This window comes from Pseudopipra pipra, chromosome 8, assembly GCF_036250125.1.
Source record: "Pseudopipra pipra isolate bDixPip1 chromosome 8, bDixPip1.hap1, whole genome shotgun sequence".
Classification (NCBI taxonomy): domain Eukaryota; kingdom Metazoa; phylum Chordata; class Aves; order Passeriformes; family Pipridae; genus Pseudopipra; species Pseudopipra pipra.
In genome coordinates, this window is record NC_087556.1 from 26117593 (window position 1) to 26136860 (window position 19268).

The following is a 19268-nucleotide window of genomic DNA, read 5'->3' on the forward strand; positions in this document are numbered from 1 at the left end:
ATAGAGATGGGCTAATTTTGAATGCATCTCCAGCTTTTGACAATTCATTTAATGTGTCTGTCCTAACTTGTGCTTCAGGATCACCTTTGGGGTGAAGTGTAGCATTTATTGATTAAAAAAAAAAAAAAAAAAAGAAGCAGAAAAGCATGTCTATCTTAAAATACATACATGTGTTTTTTTCCTTCACTGAAAAGTGTCTGGAGAGGTGGGGAGAAGTGAGTAAATTGGGGAGCACTCTCTTTGTTATTCCTGTTCTCCTAATATAAAGCAGCATAGACTTAATTTCAGGAATATCAGATTTAGGAGTATTGTGAATTCATGTTGTATGCCTATATGACTGTTTATTTAGTTGTGAATTGATTGATTAGGAAATAAGTGCTTTTCAAGTTGTCAGTATAAATAATGAAACTTTATTAGTGATATATGTGACATATTTAACAATGCTAATTTTCTGTACTGCTCTGTGTAATTCACTTGCCTTTTTCAGTAGGCTGTAAACAATAGAAGGTTTGAGGGAAATCGCTAATTTGTTGGCTTTTTAAAAGGCAACGGAAAGGAATCCAAAATTTAGGAATATTTCCAGAGTGCCATCTAGTGGGAAAAGAAGTGAAACCACAAGAAAAATGAACACGGTTTTTGAGAGTATGTCTTAATACACAGAACTATCTCTTCATTTTCCTCTACAGCTAAACACAGGCAGCCACTAATGGATTTTATTCAGTTTATTGATAAGTGGGAAAATTTATTTGGTCCATTTCTATTTATATTAAATATAAATATGTATTTGGTAGAAATAATTAAAATTAATGCCTTCTCTGCTTTTAGCATTTTGAAAAAATAGCAAACGCTTGGCCTAAGCCCAGAGCTAAGATTTGGTTTAATCACCTCATGTTCTTGCACGTCAAAAGTTTTGTCATTAAATTTTGATTTCATTTTCATTCTTTTATTTAAATTATAGACCTTTGCATTTGAAATGGTGATATATAGAAATTGAAAACCACTGTTGTGAAAAAGGCTTTAGAAGAAAATAACTTCAAAAATTGTGTTGCTGCCTTGTTGCTTCCAGGTGTGGTTTTATCAGAGGTGGTGCTTGGTCCTCCTTAGCAAAACCATAGTTCTTGTGGTTCTGTGCTTATAGCAGACTCATTGATACCTTTAAAACAGGTTTCTAGAACCATTTAACATCTCAATATATAGGAAATTTTGAGGGTGTCCAAAAACTCGAATTTGTCTGTCTCTGCAGATGCCAGTTTTGTAAGTGTGATCCCAGATTTAATGCGGGAAATACCAGGAACTCACCAATTTTCTCTTACTTGCAGAAGCCTGGGAGGTGAGCAGGGCTTGTTTGGGGCAGGCTGGCATGGCCAGAGGGCAGGCAGAGTAGGCAGACCAGTCTGTGCATGCAAGTATTTTTGTATCTGTCTACCTGTCCATTGGGGTAGATTGAGTATAGCATTTTGTAACCCAGAGAGTCCATTGTTGTTAATTTGTGAGATCACAGGATTTTGCAAGTAAGCCCTATAAATTTGGAAGCATGGATAAACCTGGGACTGCAGCCACTACTGCCTTTAGTGCTGAGGGTGTAGAGCAGGGCCATCACTGGACAGTGCTGCAGATGACTTTCTGAGAAAGGATCACATCTGGACAGGTATGTACATCTTTTCTATTACTGCTGCCTCCTAGAAGGGAAGTTTGAGGATCTTAAAATATCAATTTGTGCTCCTACAGTTTACTTTAGGCATAATTTCTGTCAAAGAATTTTGGTGCTGTATTGGGAGCATCCCCTACATTCATTAGTTTGGTAAAGATTTACAGCAATATCAACTCTGAGAAGTGTACCAGATATCTCTCTGGTAGATACTTCTGTCTTTTCAGTCAAGAGTGGAAAAATCAAGTCTGTTTCACTTTATTTATACCTGCTTCTTATTTAATATTCCTCAAGTTTCTCTTCAACCTGTGGCACATTGCAGGGAACTACTTACGTCAGAGAAGAGCCATCGTTACATTTAAAATGACTGGCTTTAGGATTTAGAAATATTTGCAGTAAGCATGTCATCTTTCTGAGTTTTGAGCCTTTGAAAGACAGAGATCTTTTATCTATGGTAAAAGTAATATTTGCATTATGGAGGCTAAATATAGTGTATTGTTATGTCCATTTGGTATATAACACTGGTAATTTTATTGATCTCAAGACGAGATAAGAGAGGGGAATGACAAGAAGACTGATGAGAAAAGAAATGTGAAACCGAGGCAGGAAGTTTTTTTTTTATTCCTTTTTAATATTGCATAAGCTATGAAGGAGAAGACTCTTAACAATAGTACCAGTGAGCAATTAGCAGGGAAAAGGAATAGAGAGGATGTGGTGTGCAAAGTACTGCTTCCTGCCCAATTTAACCCAAGCTGTGGTTTTGCCTTTCTTAAAACAAACTGCAAAATACGTAGAGATCACCCTTGCAGTCTGTGAGTTTGCAAATCCAGAGGGAGAAGAATTTGTCAAAGAAAATCTTTGATGGTAGAATGGAGAGTCCTCTTTCCAAATGTGCTTCTAAGCTCCTGATGGCAATACAGGGAGAGAAACAGGAGTGGGAAGGGAAGGAGCAGAAAGGAGGCACTTTAGTACTAGGGAAATTCTGTTTTCAAATGAGGACAAAGAGGTAGATTGAGTGTTATCTACTGTAGAGTATATTATCAGCTTTACAGGTCAGTATTTTCCTATAGTTTCACAGAATCTTCACAGAATATTCTCAGTTGGAAGGGACCCACAAGGATCAAGTCCAACTCTTGAGTGAATGGCCCATATAGGGATCAAACCCACAACCCTGGCTTTATTAGCAATTACTTTAACCAGCTGAGCTAATTAAGGACTCCAATTCTTCTGAGAAGAACAGATTATTTGTCTGGAGGTGTTGTGTAGGAAACATTTTCCTCTGGTGGTATTGTTTGCTGCAAGAGGAGCTCTAGTACAATTACTCTGTACTTTTATGGTACTGTGTAGAGTGGGTTTTAGATGTGTGTATGACTGAAATTTGGAAGGAAAGACAGGGTTTGGAATGGCAGCCATGAATGGTACAGACTTGTATCCATGAGATACAACTGAGGGGTTCAGGTAAGCAATAAGAATCACAATCTTCTGAGAGGCACAGGTTGGAACCTACTTCCGTGACGGATGTGCCTGCGCGCAAACCACTGCAGATGGGCACCATAAATAACTTCCATGTCACCAGCACAGCTCTTGGAGGCAGTGACATCAGGAAAGTTGCGCTTTTCCTGCATTTCTATTTCACTTCTGCTTTCCCCACTGAGGTTGATTCATTCTACTGCAGTTTCAAACAGATGCATTAGATCCTTTTAGGTTGAGGTTTGAAAGCTTGTTAGAGAAATGTTTCCAGTTTTGACTCTTATTGCCAAATCACTCCTACTTGGATCTTGCCATGTTCCTGAAGGAGTTGTGAAGGCTGACAGTCAGTAGTCTTGTAGAAGCAGGAACTCAAACTTTATGCCCCTGGAAAAAAGAAGAGAAACTTGTAGTTTTAGCTTAGTGATAAACTCCAGCTCTGGAAGATCCTCTGGTATCTGACTAAAAGTATTTGATGTTTTTTTCCCATAGGAAGAAAATGTCCTAATTCATGTCTGGAGACGTCTCCAGTCGATTAGTTGTAGGTATTTTTATTTCCTCTGAGCCTAGTTTTATTTCACTCATGGGAACCATTTATACAAGCAGAAGGGAATGCATGCTCTTGAATTATTTTTGTTTAACTAATATATCAAAAATATTTTTGTAACTGTTTAAAATATGTGACCTGCACAAAATACATGTGTGAATACAGCATGAAAAAAGAGATTTTTGTGCCAGTTTTGCATCTTAGACTAACTGAGGAGGACAGAAGATACCTTCTACTGTGTCAGATGTCCTTGTTGTCCCCCTTCACTTTGTTGTTCAGTGCAGATGGGTGACAAGACTGGGAGTTTACTTGCATCTCTCAACAGGTTGCTTCTGGTGTTTTCTAACATTCTGTTCTCATCAGCTTTTAACAGTTTTTTCTTGTTCATATTGAAATGGTCAACATCATATTTGAGAATCTGTTACTGACTGCAATTCTTCATAGCTGTCGTTAGAGAGTGATGAGTTCAGGCCAAAATACTGTGAAGTTAATGAAAGTCTTTGCATTGATTTTCTTACTTTCCAGTGTTTGTGCTATGTATTCATTTCAATGGATATTGGATCAATCCCCTCAGAACGCTCTCTAAGATTAGCCAAAAGTGGAAATAAGGTACCATGGAAACAAAAGGCTTGAATGTAATCCATGGATGAGAATCTTGCTGTTGCAGATGAATTTACTTAGTTGACTTTCATATAAACACAAATATAAGAAAAAACATGTTAACCTAGGTGTAATGTAAGGACTGTATCTTTTTAGTTATTCTGATAAATATTTCATTAACAACTGTAATAAAATATTGATTTTAATTAATTTAATTAATTAATTTTAATTAATTCATATTACTTTGGTTCTGTACTTTTTCACTTTTAATAATTTAGCAAAATCTTTTACTGGACACTTCTCCTCTAACTACCCCAGGAGGGGAAAATAAAATCACTGTGGAAATATAATTATTTTTTCTCCTGCGCCCTCTCTTTTAATTCAATTAATTCCACACCACGTCATAGTCTCTGTTTTATTTTATATTTTATATATTAATAGAAACTTAACAGTTAATATTTTCTTGAAGAAAATCTTCCCTTCACATTTCAAGACTCTAAAATGACTGTTCGTAACCGTAGCTCATTAACACATAGTAATATTTCTGAATGGGTGGTATACAAAAGAATCCCAATCTCTTTTCATGGGGAATAGCAAAACATTCTTATTTCAGAGAGAGGCTGGCCTATTTTGGAGAAGCTCGAAGCTTGAAAAAAAGCCAAAACAACAGCTAGATACAAAGGAGAATTCAGAAGAAGTAAAATATGAAAAATCTTGTTCCTTGCCTGCTTACCTTGCACACATGCTTATGCATTAAGGTGAACAATCAGGATACCTAATTAGCCTCATGCAAATCTTTCCAGTAGTAAATGATTATTTTTTTTCTTTAGAACAGTTGAAAGCAAAGCATTGCTTTGACTAAATATGCTGACCACTTACTGCTATTTGTAATAGCAAAGTATGTGTTTAATCTCCTAATACTTTCAGTAGTACGTTAGCATAGTACTTGGCTTACTGTTTCTTTTCTTCTGGAAAGTCAGAGCACAGGTGGCTTTACCAGATCCTCGGTGGCAACTATGTAGTTGCGTGTTAGTAAACCCATAATACAGTGTGAAATATGAGTTACATACTGAGTAAATGCCTGGAAAATACATATTCATCTTGATTTTTGAAAATCTGGTGTAAATGGTGAATGGTATTTCCCTTGCGTTTAATTCCCTTGGAAATATTGAGCTTGTTCTTTAATTCCTCTCAGTGCTGAAAAAACCTGCTGGCATCCAAACTATATACAGTAACAGCATAATAAATATGGAAACAAAGATATTAACTACACCAAAGTCTCACTGGCAGACTTTTGGCATAGTGTTTATGGGATGCTCTTGGTCATCAAACCAGTGAAAGCAGTAGTTAATGCCCAATGTAGCAGCTAATTTCTGTCACATGGATATTTGTTTGGGAAATTAGCCTGAGTCTGAGCCAGCCTGTCTTGCACGGTTTCACTAACTTTGCAGCTCTATTAGTCTGAAGTCAGGAGTGCAGACATGGCCCTGACAAGCATATGATTCCATGGTGCACTGCCTGTCCTGGGAAGCTGTTCAGTTTTTCTATATTTAACAGATGAACATGTCTCCAGAGTTCATCAAACACATACTTAAGATATCACAAGCTGCAGCTGGCAGCTGGGAGCTCTGCAGTTCAAGGTGAATGGTACACTAATTAGTAAGTATATAGGGATATCAGCATGCACAACACCCACTTTTTGAGCAAGTAGGAAAATGATTTAATAATCAAGAGGAGAGCCCTTCTTCAGCTCCCTCCAGCTCCCCTGCAGCTCTCATTCCATCACCTTCCCACAGGCTTCCAGGGCAAGCACTAGAGCAAGCTCCTGCAGACACAGCTGTGAGCACCAGGGGAGCCTTGCAGGGTTGCCTGGCTTGGGAGGAAAGCCAGGTTACCCCTGGAGAGGGTCAGAATCAGATTCTGCATTGCTTTGTCCCCTTCCAACCACTTCAGACATTGTGAAAGCCTGGTAATGTGGCAAAAGCACTCCACAGCCCCAGGTTATGGGAACTATCCTAATGCCAGAGTAAATTAGCAGAGAGCAACATCCAGCTGACAAGCAGCCTCTCTTCTGGTATCAGCAGAAATTGAGGGTAGAAGAGAAGATAGGATTGAAAATTGCTGGAACACTGAGTTGAATAATAACCAGAGAATGATCCTTCTTAAAGTGGGAAAGAGCAAGATTAATGTGCATTTTACCAAGAGATAACAATTTCACAATTACTATTAAGTACCCAGAAGTCCCTAATTCAAAATAGGGATAATTTACTGTAAATCTTTCCACTGTGCCATATTTTCAGTAACTTGTCTGTAAATTTAATAGCTGCAGGAAAAATTTGGTTCAATGTATGTAGCATCACACCCTTCTCAAATCTTTTCTTCTTTATAACAGCCATTTTTCAGAAATCAAAAGCACATTTTATTGGTTAGGAATCCCATCTGTATAATTTTGAATTATCCAAGATAAGCCTGGAGGATAAAATTAAAAGCTAAGTTTGATGAGGTTGGTTCTTAACTTCCTTGTCATTTGGCTATCAGGGACATTGATTCTTTAGATGGTTTTATGTCTGACAGCCTACCTTCCTAGTAAGTCCAAAATTAGTGACTTTGTGTTCACAGAGATCTCAAACTAATTTTTGTCAGAGACTTCTGAAAATCTAGGTTGCACAATCTCATCTGTGGTTCAATAGCTTTGCTGTCTCCTCCTATAACTCAGCTTTTCATTTTTATCCAGATCATTCTCTGTTGCATTCCTCCTGTTACAATATATTCTCTTTAGTTTGCAGTCAGGCATTGGCAATGAATGGGAGGGAAGGTGAAAGCTTCATACATCACAAAAGTAGTATAAGAAGGAATAAGTTGCTCAGATGTCAAAGCAGTAGTAAGTCTAACCAAAAGGATGGTACAATTACCTGGGAACATTCAGGGAAATATATTGAAAATGACAGGCTGAAGTTCTGTGGGTATGGAGAAAAGTAAAGCTGCCTTAGAGTGGGGGAAAAGGCAGTAATGAGTGAAGAGTAGAGCTATGATAATTTTGTCATATTGTACTGTTAATTAAGGAGACGGCTCTACACTTTCAGGTTTCTTTCATAAGCCAAGAGTAGAATTTTTACTTCTCACAGGATTCTTCTCAAAAATGAGACCAAAAAGTCATGCTGGTATCACCTGAGATTTATACAGGTAAGCTTGAATCTTCAGGCCTTGAAGAACGACTGCCCTGAGGAGAACTACCATGAGTCCTACTCACATAAAGGTTGACCTCTGGAAATGTCCACACTGACACTGTCATGGTGCTACAGCACATGCACACACCCGAGCTGTGGATATCGGATAGAGCCACACCACTCTCTGTGGGATCGATGTGGCCTTGAGTTTGAGGTGAAGTGACTTTTAGCCCAGTTGATGCAGTTCTAGTTTTGTTCTACTGAGTTAGCTGAGCAGAAAAGCAAGCAGCGAAACCAAGCCTGAGATGGTTGCTTAATAAACCTTTGGGATGCTGGGATTTGATAACTGGAATGACCCAGCGACATTACAGCAATTTTCTTTGTTAGAAAAATACAGCCATGGTATTCTCAACTTATAACACCGAGGTGCTTTTCAGAATGTCTCTCTAGTTAACAGTAAAGTGCAAAAGTGATGTTAACCAAGATAATAAGATAGCGAATACTGATGGAAATTTGATTGCAAATGAGCGATTTGAGTAGCAAATAAGAATTAGATACCCTAATGTGTTAACCAAATAAGAATCAGGAAACACTTGGGAAATTAATGTGTAAAGTAGACAAAATAAAACATTCAAGGCATTCTGGTCCCTGGATGTTTCTTTTTCTTTCCCAGTTGTCAAGCCATAGGATGAAGGTTATAAGCAGGGGAAGAGATAGCCCACTTTTGCATCAACTTTGTTCACAGGAAACTGTTTTTAATTTTAGAAATAAACTGTGCCTGAATTCTCAGATTAAGTCTGTAGTTTTTGTAACCACCTCAGACAGATATATTCATTCAGACTTTAGCAAACGTCAACCCCACAGCTGAAGCTGCTTCCATAATGTTTCCAGCTATGTTACCCTTCTGGTTTAGAATAGGCTATCTCATCTGAACACCTGAGACACTCTCCACAAACACAGTGTTCTTGGTTAGAGATTTCATTACCTGAATATTTTCTTTGATAACCATGTTCTTACTGACTTTGTCCTGCTTGTGCTATGGCTACATTGTTGTTTGTATCTTCAAACAGCAGAATCATGACATTTTGGTAGCTAAGCAAAGCCAATGTCCTACTGCTGTAAGCACTGAATAAATGCTCAGAATGAGACTCTGACCTCCCTAAACAGACTGCAATTTGAAGAGACCAAGCAGAAAGGAAATTCTACTTTTGTTGTGTTGAATATAGGATAAATTGCATGACTATGTAGACTAAATGCCTCACTGCACATAGGACCCCTCTGTCAAGACGGACAGTTTATGTAAACCTTCTGAGTCCCAGTGCAACAGTTTATTTACTCTCCCATCGTGCATCTCATGTTGCCCTTTGTTAGGGGTTTTAGTTCCTTAGACAAAAGCTGGGAGGAGTTTACTTGACAATGAAGGCAAGTCATAAGGTTTAATTCGTAGTCTCCCATTCTTTATTCTTTTCCCTTTTATTTAATGGTATATAAAAATTGGTTTAGAGCCTCTTAATGAATCCAGTACTTTGTATAGTGTTGTAATGACTTTGATGCAAGTGTCTAAAAGCACAGCCAACCTGTCTTTTACATGGTTTAAATGAAAGTAAAGCACTTATTTCTCCAGTAAATCTTCTGGTCCTCCAACAGAAACTGATTTTAAAATAGGGAGGGAAAGGGAAAAATTAGGGTCATTAACATTCTTACAAACTGCCTGCAAAGCATTATTATAAATATAATTGCATTTTCAGCTAATCAAAGATGTGTTTAGGAGTACTTGGGCTGCAGGAATTATATATTCAGAACTTAGATGGAGCTTTCAATAGCTGTATGCCTGAATCTTTCAAAGAGGTCAGGGTATGCTATTCAGTACAACAGATTCTTATTTTCTGGGCATGCTTAGACTGAAAGTTGCTTTATGAGATAACCCAGTACTTTCTTTTCCACACCTCTCAGTGCTGGTACTTGGAGTGCAGAGAGAAGTTAACTATGAATAAACTTAATTTAATTAATTGGATAAAATTAATTTAACTCCATGAGATATCTGGCAATGTGGATCAGCAGGCAGACAACCCAAATTTCATATTGAATAAGTCTTTTATTATTTTCTTCACATGTTTTAGATGGTAGAATGATGCCCTCCCCAGGCCTCTAAAAGTGACCTAGAGAATCTTCACCCAGAGTTGTTTCCTTTTTCTCTTCTTGGGAGCAAAGAGATTATTTCTAAGCAAGAGTAGTGAGGTCATTGACAAACTCAGCAGAATTATGACAAGAAAGTATCACGGTGCTGAGGAAGGCAAAATTTTGAGGCCCATCTACCTCTTTGTGTTTAGCTCTCTCAACTCTTTAACACCAACGTCAGGACAGTCTAACAGAGAGAAACTCTATGTTGTTTCCTGAGCCCGCTTAGTCTTCAGAATAATACTGCCACAGGATTTTGTGTGGCAGTATAGCTGCAGTTCCTTGTTCATTAATATTAATCAAAGATAAAAAAAGTAATATATGCTGATCAGAAGTTCATTTCCCTGTTGTTTGCTCTCTGACAGTCTAACAGCAATGATAATCCGAGCTTAACAGGCATTACAATGGAAATCCTCCAAATGAAACACAGAGATTAGTGACTTCTCAACAACTACCAGTACAGCCATTTCCTGTGTTTGTTAAAGTGACACTTTCTATAGAAAGGGGAGTATACACTGAAGTTCAGTGCTGCCACTTGTTTCCCTCAAGAATAAGCTTTGCTGACAGTCCACTCAGTCTGAAATGTTACGCTGTAAATCTGTTTGAATGATGAGTTAATTTTACCTTTGATATCATCATCTTCAAATTAGCTTCTTTAAACAGACACCTAAGATTTCTGTTCTGCATGTCTGAAGGGCTTTGGCAGCAGCGTCCTTCATCATGCTACTTGAGATTTCTTGTTATACTGAGTAACAGTCAGTGTTTCAAAGAGCCTGGAATGTCTAATAACTGAATTGGAAAATTCCTTTCATGTGGTGTTAGAGCATGAAGCAGATCCTTCTTCAGAGACAACGTAGTCAAACAGAATTACTGTTGTCTAGGCTGTTACCTCCTTCTAGAACAAGAGGATAACAGTCACATTTTATCCTGCTTCACATGATGCAAAATATGAGAGCACTGAAAAATGGTGCAAATTCCCCAGTCCTCTGCTCCAGGTATTGTGAGAACTGTAGAAACCCTTCTGGTTTTACATGAACTATCTAGCCCCTGCAGTAACTCCAACTGGGACTGGTGCCTTATGGAGCCACACTTTTCCATGAGCTGCAAAGTAGTGATCAAATGAATCTGAAGGGATGATCTTTGTCTCTTCTTCATGGATAAGGCAAAAGTCATCTCTGGAATCAAAGAACTGAAAAATACAGTCATCAGGAATGTTAAGACAAGAGATTCCCTCCCAGTGTCTCCAATGTGTTGTTTTGGTAAGCTGTGTGCTGCTGGAAACGTGAGCAGGAAGGGACCCATGCAGGGCTCTGCTCCAGTGTGCAGCCCCATTAGCACATGCCCTTGCTGCAGCACTACCCTGTCCCGCTTCAGTTCTCTGCTTAATGGATTTGTTGGTCCACTGGAACATGAAGCAATGGAACCCAGGAAAGGAAAGAGAAACAAGCAGAAATTCAGGTGGTCTTCGGAGAAATCAGCTGCAAGCCTCTTCTTTAATGTATAAGATCCTCCAGGTAAGGTTCCTTGGGGGGTAAGTCTTGTTCTTTTTTTGGTTGATTGAGGTTTTGGTTTTGGTTTTTTTTATCATAATGTTCCTTCTTTGGCAGAGAGACATCAGACCACAAAGATCTTCTTCATGTAGCTAAGCTTAAGATAATATCTGTGTAAGAGTAGATATATCTTCTTAATGGTTTTCAAGAGAGTTTTTAAAGTTCAGTTCTCAGACTGGATTTCAAAGTGGGTAGCAAGAAATCAGAAGATTGACTGTCCCAAACCAATATTCCAGCTCATCTCCCATGGAATGTAGTATTTTACAATGAATGTTTGTGACTCACCTTACTCACATTTTACTTGTACTTATAAAAATAGAGGACACATTTATTGCTAATTAATTAAAAATACTTTTTTATATAGAACTAGTTGAAATTTAGTAGAAGTCCAAAAGTATATTTCGTAGATAATTATTTAATAACTATTTTATTTAGTAAAACTTAGCTAGTAATAGATTTCAAGTGCCTTTACTGGGGTGGGTGTGAGGAGGGAGAAGGGCAGAAATGGAAAGACACAATGTTCCCTATGAGTGCTCTGGTCTCAGGATTGCTTTTTCCCTGCTGGGGAATAGTAAAAAAAATTAAACATATTAAAAAGCTATGTTCTCTTTTACTGTACGAACTGACCCACAGAAGCTTTATAAGGTTATAGCAGGAATGATGAATGATCTTGCTTTTTATTTCTATATAATAATTTTTCTAAAAAAAATAGATTATTTCCTTGGTTACAAGGTGTCCAACATTTAAGGCTTGCAAGGCTATTTCTCTTAAGTAGAGACACTGATGGTATCACTCAAATAGCCTTTAGATATTCTTTTTTTATTGACCTGAGTACAGCATGTACGGAAAAACAGTGGTAGGCAATTTCTTTGAGTAGAGATACCCACCTGTGTGAGTCATGAGCTCTGTGCCAGATGAAGCATCCTTCCTTCTTCCTCTAAAGTTCTTCCTCACAGCTCTTTTTCTGTCATCCAACCTGTTGCTACCTCCAAGAAGTTACCTGAACTACATATCTTTGCCCCCCACATAATCAACCATTCATTCTTTGAGAGACTGTCTCCTCTTTGTCTGTAGATTTTTCTACTGAACATCAGCTGTTTTAGCCTGAAAACAAGAGCTTACTCAATAGATTAGTGAGGTAATAAGAACTTTGATTCTCCAGCTGCTATTTATTTGCATAGATGTAAATGGCTCTTATTAGTGGTTAAAAACCTGTTGTTGCACTTAGCACCTTCCACCATAACAAGCTTTTTTTATATATTGACTATGCTAACTGTGCAAGGCAGGGTTATCGATCTGAAAATATTTTTCTGGTCACTGAATATGAAAAGTTGGCTTGAAGGGTGTCACCAAGGTATGAAAAATGTTTATTGAGCAGTTCTTGGATTTTTAATTATTTGTGCTGAGAAATGTGACTGGATCCTATGGCAATAGAATCTCTGTACTGATTTCTCCTGAAAATTCTTTTTGTTGGTGATGCTGCTGTTTTTTTGTTCTTGTATATTTCAGTTACTACATTTCTAAATTTGCTGATTTGATATATAGTTATGGAGTGAAGATAAAAATTTACGGTTCTCACAAAAAGCAACGCATTTCCTATTGGGAAAAAACCAGCATAGCAGCTCTTATAACAAACACAAAAATTTGGAAAACAAGAAGAGCTTTTTTTGACCAGCACGTTCTTAGTGTAGTTTAAGAGTCTTGAAAGCAAGATAAGAGGCCTTTTCTCAAAATGAAACATCTGATTTAGCTGAAATGCCTTGAGTTCTGACATTCTCAGGTAGAGGTTCACTGCAATACTTTTTTCAAGTCTCAGTCAAAGGAACATCACAGCATACCACTTACACTTCTCTGTTATCCAGTAAAATAGAATCTGCGTCTTTTTATGAGCGGAAGAGATATTTTTAGATTTAGATTATCTGTCCTTTGTATTCCCTTCCTTGTATATGAATCAATAAGTAATTTGAAAACTAAAACACCAGATCTGGTTGAATGGTTGGTATACAACAACTGTGACAAAAGAAAGAGAGAAAATGGCTTGGAAACAGTCAGCTTAGAAAATCATGAACAGCAGTTGCACCTAATTCATTTGGTTGGGTCTCTATTTAATATAGGTTAGCACTAGAACTGGTCCCAGGAAATCTTTCACCTTTCATAGCAGGCATTTAACCTTATATACATGACTAGGTTGCAAAAAGACAGGTCGATGTGCAGAGACTGAAGAGCAGGACAAAGAGGAGTTCCCTTCCACAGGCACAGTTTCATCCATTACCTGCTCCCCAATGCATATTGCATTTGTTACTGGCAACTTTCAGGTCACGAGCCCTCTGAAGGGGACAGAGATATGAATTAGTTCTGGGACTGCAGCTGTAACACTTTGGTATTGTAAATCACACACCTCCCAGATGATGGAGGAGCTTCTATCAAAAAGTGGCTTAAAGATCATGAGTTTTAAAATGTAACAGTGGGTTCAAAGTCCCTTTTAATTTGTCTCTGTCTTGTACAAAGTGGATGAGCCTTCTGTTGATACTATTTCTTTTTAAGATTTTTTTTTCTACAGGTCAAGTAAGCTCAGAACACTTCAGTAGAATATTTATATCTTTAAAAAGAGGGCAAGGTTAATGTATTTAATCACATTACTCAAAGAACTATTGCTTTAGGAAAAAAAAAATACAACAGAAAACAAAAGACCTCTATTTCACAAAGGTAATAAAAGAGATGGCTACATTGTGGCCACCATAGCTCATGCTAATTTAACTCAGTCACATAATGCACATAATTTGTTTTTAAAAATAACAAGGTAACTACATTGCAAAGACTTGAGTAACACAGAGGAGTTAAAAAATAAATTAAACAGAAGAGATTGTAGTAGAATGTCTGTTTGACTTGACAATTTTTCAGGGTAGAGCTGAAGTATCCTGAACTAAAATTGATTTGAATCATCATAATCCCATTTTATCCATAAGCTTACTATTCTTGTTGCTGTCTGTCAGCCTGTCATTCATTAGTTCTGCTTAGGAAAATCTGAGTTTGGGACACTGATTCCATGTGGTGTGGAATAATGTCTCTTTACCTTATTTTGGTCTGTCCATGCTTTATGAACCAGAGCAGAGGGACGTATGGTGACAGAAAGTAGCTGCAATCCCTGCGCAGCCCCAGAGCTCTGCCAGGCAGGGGTGGTAGTTAGTCTGTCTTCAAAGACAGTGCAGAGGTGTTCATGTTTGTAGCAGTGTGGATTGCCTTGAGAGGTTTTAGGTAAAAAGATGAATAGAGGAAAACACATCCCATTTGTACCCTTTGTATTGGTCCTACAAAATTCTATAACGGGAATATACAATCTCAAGTGGAATATACAATCTCAAGTGGAATCTATTGGCAATTTATCTGTAAATACAGTACTTACAGCAGGATAATTCACCTGCAGACCACACCTGTACCCTATGGCAACAGCAAGTACTTTTTTTTGTAGCCTTCCATGGAATTCTTTGGGAGGCTTGTAACTTTTTTTTTCTATATCAAAATACAGCCTGAGCTGTAATAAAATGTTGTCCAGAAGAGCATGGATGTATCTGTATAGTGCAGGGTGTAGGCTGCTTTCCATTCTCTCTCTTCCTTGCTAGGAATCCACGCGGTGACTTGTAGCATTCAGTACTGGAGCTTTACCAATGCCTTGACCAAGATGAGGACAGTACACACAAGCATATGGCTAAAGAGGTAAGAAGTGAATCACTAACTTGATGTTGTTTACCTTGAAAGAGGTTATGCATAACAAGAAATGCAAGCTTATTATTTACGAAATCCAGGCTGAATTTATGCAATCGGAAAGAACTATCAGAGACTGTTAGTTCAGAGATGGACATGTTGATCTGCAAGATCTCCTTTCTTAGTTTTTCTTTCTTCCTGTGGGCTTCCCTTGTTTCCCTCTTCAGTATAGGAATATAGTCAGCTCTGAGACTGACTTATGGGAAAAAAAGCTAGGGGTTACAGAGCTGTTGATATTACAATGACAGTAAGCACACACATAATTTTGATATGCCCAACCCAAGCCAAATCCCATCTGTGGACCACAGTGGTCAATGCAACAGAAAGAAGGACTCTATTAGTATAGAATGAATGGATTAGACAGGTGGAAGAAATTTATTTAGTGACATTTGCCATCAGTGGCCTGTAGGACTTGGGGGGGGACCACAGCGTTTGTATTCTCTGAAGAAAGCAGTAGATGCATCTTGTCAGTGTGATGGATTCAAAGGGCAAAGACAATTCAGAGATACTTCAGTTTTCTCTGCTGTAAGAGATTTTAAAGAACCTATAGGAAATCTAGCAAAATTTTTAATCGGCAATATTCAGGGGAGGGACTAGGAAGGGATGCTTGATCTAGTATTGACCGTAATTTAAAAATGAACAAAAAGTGGATTTAGTGATGGTTAAAATAAAGAGTGTGGGTGGACTGCTGTTACTGCTTTTGTCAGTCTCATTCCCATTTCATTTTCAAAAGGCTCACACTGTCTCTGTGTTTTGTTTTCCCTTTTCTGTACACTTTATCACACATTTGTCTTGGGGTCTGATCCTGTAAAGAACTGGGGAATGACCATGCATGTAGAATTTCCCTCTCCATGGTTCAAATATTACAATTCACAAAATCCATTCACAAAAGATAACACACAGCTGAGACACAACAGAATGCACTTAAAATAAATATAGGGTAAAACTCTTGCATTGAGGAGAAGGAAAATAAATTATGTAATGATAGATTTCAGGTGTTACTAGAGTTCCCACAGACTGCATCTGTTTTTGATTTGTTTTTCTCTATCAGTACTATTTTGTGAATCCAGGAAGGACTTAGAATACAGACTTGATGCAGCTAGAGATCACTTTCTGTTAAGTGTACAGGTGGCTACTCTTTGCTAACAGTGATGCTAATAAACAATTTTACTTCTCCATGGGGAGTTTAATTCTTCTATTTATTTACTTTGCAAGGAAATTGTATTTTAATATCTTCATTATAAATCCAGACCTGTTCAAACAATCCATGCTGATTAAATAAAACACTAGAAAACTATTAACATAACTGGCATATATTAATTTTGACACTGCTTTGGCTGTAGGAACCTGGACAAGTTTTGTTTGAGATGATCTATTGTTCTAGTGGATTGAATCTTTCTCTCTGTAAAGGTACTGTCAGAAAAGATTAAATCTGAGCAGAGACAAAAGAGGTTGAAGACTTATGACCAACCTTAAAACCAGGTCCGAAATTAACCTCTGCCCCCTTTAAAAATTCTACTTACAGAGCAATTGTAAAAATGTAAAAATGTTCTTTTTTTATTTCCTGTGTTGGATTTTGCTATGACCTACCATCACCAAGTGCTGGATTTTTTTTTTTTTTTCAGGACAAGAAATCCATTCACAATTTCCTTAACACACTTATCCTTCACTAAGAAAAGCTTAGTGACTGGCATATATTCTTTAATCCCTCCCACTTTGCATGTCTGCCTGTATTCAGCATTTTGAAATCAGAACAACCATGACTAGAAAACAATTGTCTTGGAAAAGGAGTGCTAATTCTTCCTTCAAATCATCACTTGTATAGCTCTTCTTCACCCATCATCTTCAAAGCCACAAAACTATGTCATTGTTAGGACTTCGGGCAGCCAAACTGTTCTGAGTAGGCTCTCTGGGAATGACCTGGCAACCATCAGTTTCCAGAGCTAACTGAAACCAACATTTTGAGGGTTTCTGCAAATCCTGCTGGGGCAACGGAGGACAGACTTGGTCTCTGCAGACTCTTGCTTGAAGATGTCAAGGTTGAGGATGAATGTTAACATTTTCCTCGCTGATGTTAAATCCCATCTTTGCAAGAGGATGGAGTTATACTCCAGAATGCACAACGTTCTGTCTCAGACTTGTTTGCAAGCTTACAGTTTGGCAAAATAAATTTGGTTGGTGAGGAATCCAAAGGCACTTCTCCAGCACAATTTACTTTTAAAAGCACTTCTCTCTTCTTAGTGCCTTCAGCTCTTAATATATGTGGACAGCGTATCTTCACTTAGATGAAAATATTGCCTATAAGTAAGGCCATTTTTTCTTTTCCTCCTGTCTTTTTTTCTTTTTCTTTTTCTTTTTCTTTTTCTTTTCCTTTTTCTTTTTCTTTTCCTTTTTCTTTTTCTTTTCCTTTTTCTTTTCCTTTTCCTTTTTCTTTTTCTTTTTCTTTTTCTTTTTCTTTTTCTTTTTCTTTTTCTTTTCTTTTTCTTTTTCTTTTTCTTTTTCTTTTTCTTTTTCTTTTTCTTTTTCTTTTTCTTTTTCTTTTTCTTTTTCTTTTTCTTTTTCTTTTTCTTTTTCTTTTTCTTTTTCTTTTTCTTTTTCTTTTTCTTTTTCTTTTTCTTTTTCTTTTCTTTTCTTCCTTTCAGTGAGTTACTACCTGGCAGCCTGCCTCTGCTCCCTTGTGTTCTGGGTTGAAATTCAAGAGTGCCCTAGAGCTGCTTAGCTGAATTAATGACATCCAATATGACCTGTTAGTTTGAGGGTGAGAGAGGGAATTTTCCAAGATGATGTGTACCATACAAGCTCTGTTCTTTTGTAAGTGCCCCATTATTATCTTAATTAAATGGTTATAACATCCTGGCTTTAAAAAAGTACCCCATTACTGTAAGTTAAAGATTATTCATTCTTTATATCTCTATTACTGGGAAATACTCATGAACTTCCCTATTGTTGACCTTGTAGGCTCGTAAAGTACAGCTTCTCATGACTAAAGGGAAAAGCAGTGTACTAAAGGAAGACACGATTCTGTCCCATTTTAACATGTTCTTTTCCTCTGTGTGAGGTGATGACGTTGTAAATTTTCAGTATGATATAGGTTACACATTGGAGAGGGGTGCCATGGTGTCCATTTTAATGTCATTCAGAAAGGCATACCTTTTAAATAGTAGTGAAAAAAATCAGTAAAGAGAAAGAGAGGAGGATAACTGATACTTTTAAAATACTTGACATTCAATGCAATGGCAGCCAATGATTAGGAAGCCAAGATTTCAATAGCAATCAAGCTCCCAGGTTTAGAAGAAATATAAATCTATCATGGGAAAGCTGATCTGGAGTATTTGCATACTAATAGACATTAGTGACAGTATGATGGTCTTGCTGGGTGGTAAGCTATTCCACTTCTATTGATAACAGAGAATTGCAACACTTACAACATCTACCTGCTTTCTTAAACATATTCACAGATGAATCACCCCATGAAAACATCAGATGAAAGGTTTGTAAAGTTGCTGGCTTTAGGATTTTTGAAGGTGGGAGTCAGGGAGGTGTTGTTTTTCTTGTCACCTTTCCTCCCCAAAGAGAAGGTGTTTTGAGAGTCTTCAAATCTTAGGACTCTTTTTTTTTTCCTTTTATGTTTTTATTTAATTGAGGCCCTTAGCACCACCTAAATTCTGTCCCAACAAGATTATTCATCTTATACCATCTATGAATGCGAAATGTCTTTCTCCTCAGAAGAATGGCTATCACTCCCCTGTAGTTTGAGATTGACCACAGAGTGTCTTTGCAACATGAAAACTTAATCCTTCAAGGCTTGTTGTCCCAGCGTGTTATAAATATTCTGCATGTGTTTCAAGAAGATCTTTGTGAAGATGTTTGTCTATGGCACCTTTGGAAGGACTCAATGAGCAGCCTTTGCTCAGTGATGCATTTGGTTGTGTATGACCTTTGGTTCCACAGAGTCAAAAGTGCTCTTTTGGGGTATAGGCCAGTAGACCACTTGGTATAATAACTTACCTCTAGCAACAGATAATTTCACTGGCTTCCATAGATATTCACAGAGAAAATATTGACCCAATATGTGCCTAAAACACCTTCCATAAGACACAGTTAGGATATGAGAGGTCTTCAAATCCCTGAGAGATTTGAGCAATCAACACTGAGAGAGCTGACTGTGAAATATGCTGGTGGTAGCCCAAGTAATTCTTTTCAACCTTTTGTTTCTTACTGCATATTTTGTAATTGAACTATGCCACACCTCAACTACAGCACTGAGATGCTCTTCCTTCCTGGTGCAGCAGTTCTGCTGCTTCATGGTAGCTAAACAGTACTGATCCCAGTCATCTAACACACACAAT